Source organism: Lactuca virosa, chromosome 1, assembly GCF_052849685.1.
Source record: "Lactuca virosa cultivar CGN04683 chromosome 1, Lactuca_virosa_CGN04683_v6, whole genome shotgun sequence".
Lineage (NCBI taxonomy): Eukaryota > Viridiplantae > Streptophyta > Magnoliopsida > Asterales > Asteraceae > Lactuca > Lactuca virosa.
In genome coordinates, this window is record NC_136426.1 from 173,158,563 (window position 1) to 173,161,971 (window position 3,409).

A 3,409-nucleotide genomic window follows, 5' to 3' on the forward strand; every position below is an offset into this window, starting at 1 on the left:
AGCCAAGGAAACAGTGGGAGGCAAATTGACCTTGAAGAAATTCAGGAGTCAAGTGGTGAAGGAACCTCAAACCCTAGCAGTCAACTTGAGGAGGAAACTCCTGTTGATCCAATTGACGAGTCTGTACCTCTGAGGCGTTCCACGAGAGTTAGGAATGCACCTGAGCACTACTATGGTTTCCATATTACTGTGGAAGGTGAGACACTTATCAGTGATGAGACACTGGTAAGTCTAGATGAACCTAACAACTATGCGGAAGCCATGGCAGGCCCCGAGTCTGCCAAATGGAAAGAGGCAATGGACAGCGAGATACAGTCCATGTATGACAATCAGGTCTGGGACTTGGTTGACAATGTACCAGGTCGTAAGACAGTTGGCTGCAAATGGATCTTCAAGAAGAAGACCGACATGGATGGTAATGTACACACTTATAAGGCACGACTGGTTGCAAAGGGCTTTTCTTAAACTCCGGGAGTTGATTATGATGAGACCTTTTCACCAGTAGCCAAGATTAAGTCTATTAGAGTATTGTTAGCCATAGCTGCATTTCACGACTATGAAATATGGCAAATGGATGTCAAAACCTCTTTTCTCAATGGAAAGTTGGCTGAGGATGTTTACATGAATCAGCCGGAGGGTTTTGTCAGCACCGAGTACCCTAATAGAGTGTGTAAGCTTGAGAAATCCATCTATGGATTAAAGCAAGCACCTCGCAGATGGATCTACCCTGCCTCTCATGGGTAATCTTCAACGTAGCCGGCGCAGGAGCCTGTGCCGGCTTAGCGGCAAGTAACGGACAGTTGGCCCTCATGTGGCCAACCTGATCACAGTGATAGCATAGCCTCATACCCCGAACTGGGACGGCCTGGCGACAATCCTTCGCGTAATGCCCCTCCTTGCAACACTTGTGGCACCCACTCCCAACTCTACAGACCCCTGAATGACCCTTGCCGCACTTTCTACAAAGGCGGCTCTGCTGACTCCCAGTCCTAGAATCAGTAGTCTTAGACCGCTTTGGCGCCGGCTGTGACTGTGTCGGGGCCGGTCGTTGCTCCCTCATCTGCAGCTCAATCTCCAACTCACGCCGCCTCGCGGCCTCCTGAAACTCCAGTAGGGTATTGCATCGCTGTGTGGCGATAAACTGATGAATGTCAGTCTTGAGCATGCTCAGATAACGTGTCATCTGAGCCTACTCCAATGCAAACTCCGGGCAGAACATCGCCCTCTCCGTGAACATCCAGGTGATCTCCGTCACCGACTCACTGTCCTGTCTCAAACTCAAAAACTCCTGAGCTAATCTTTCTCGCTCAACCCGTGGAATGTATCGAGTGCGGAACATGTCCCTGAACTGCTCCCAAGTAACAACAGCTCTCTGATCATCAGTGTACGACCCTGTCGTTCAGCATGTTCAGGGCACATCAGACCTTCTGGTCAGTAGGACATGAACACATGAAGAAACATCCCTCCACGTCGGATAACCATCTTATAGCTCTAATCGGATCCTGGGTACCATCGAATGTCGGGGACTTCGTGTTATTGAAGTCCCGGTACTGGAAGCCCCGACTGGCTCCACCTCCTCCTGCCGCTGTTACAGCCGATGTAGCTGCAACGGCAGCCGTCTCTGCAAGGGCTGTGTAACGCTCATCAAAGTACTCAACCATAGTGGTTTTAATAGACCCAAACATCTCCGGTAACTGCGCCCGGAACATAGCAGCAACCTCATCATGTAGGATCTCTCGAATCCTGGCATCCAACTCCTCTGTACCCATCTGCACCACAGGCTCAGGTGTTGTTGGCCCCTTCTTGGCCTCTATCTCCTGATCCTTATCCCGAACCGAATCCAGTCACCACGCCTCTCGTCATCACCATTTTGAAACATACCAAGAAATATCAGATAATCCACATAAGGAACTGGAAACCAACTCCCGACTAACCCAAGGGTTGTGACTTCCTTGCTACGCGTATGGGACCTTTGCTTTCAGTTGTACGGGCCCATACTACCTTCCACACCTACCCATATTTGTCTCAAGTATCACCACAACGCCCTAACCAAATATATATATATATATATATATATATATATATATATATATATATATATATATATATATATATATATATATATATATAAACATAACGAGCACTCAATTCTCACTCCTAGTGGAATGCTAAACATCTAATAACTGACCTCCCGGCCTCGCACAACCCACCCATCCATGAAACTTCCACCAACCCGGAAACACTAGTGTATGCTAGCCATACATAACGATGGACCCTATAGACCTTCGAATATCCAATCCTACCCTAAGCTCCCAATCAAACAAGAACAGAACATAAGGCCAAATCAAATATTCTCAGGCTATAAGATCTTAATTATGTACAACCGTGATGCATACACAGGTAACTACCGTAATGATGTCAATTCCATATAGAGAAACCCTAGGTTAGCAGGCATCATGTAATCAAGCAACTTTATCATGAAATTCCTGAGATCCCTAGCCTAGTACTAGCATGCTGTTCTAATATATCACATAATCAAACAACTGTATGGTATTTTGGGATCTACTTACTGGCTCCGGCTGATCGTACACCCTGCATCATCCTTTACAAATTTTGGACACATTTGAAAGCTATTATGAAAATCTCTCCTTGATTTGAGACTGGATTCACACAAATGTTCCTCCAATTCACTCAAACCAAGGCTCTGATACCAACTTGTAACACCCGGAAAATTCAAGCCAATTTACACTTTTTAAAAACATTGCAAATCCATTAACTATTACAAAACTTGTTTTCAAAATGTATCATATCAGAGTATCCTAGAAACAAAGTCATAAAAAGTGAGGAGCTGTACGATCACGCCTTAGCCTTGCCGCGATCCCCTGATGTACCTGAAACAATAAACCGAAACTGTATGCCCGAGGCTTAGTGAGTTCCCCAAAATACTAATACACTGCACATAATACATAAACAAATAACAGCATGTACTGGGTCCATAACTTTACAGACTGGATTACCCCTGGGCCCACAGTGTGAGTCTGGAATGCCTACCGGGCCCTCAGCTCACATCTAGATTGCCACCGAGCCCTCAGTACGAGTCTGCAATGCCTACTGGGCCCTCAGCTCGTATCTGGAATGCTCCCGAGTTCTCAGTATGAGTCTGGAATGCCTACCGGGCCCTCAGCACATATCTGGAGTACTCCAGAGTCCTCAATATGTTTCTGGAATGCCTATCGGGCCCTCAGCTCATATCTAGAATACTCCTGAGTCCTTAGTATGAGTCTGGAATGCCTACCGGGCCCTCAACTTATATCGGGAATACTCTAGGGTTTGTTGGCTACCGCACGGAGCAGTACCGGCTCAACCCATTCCACATAACATATCAACATATAACATAACTACTGAGCAT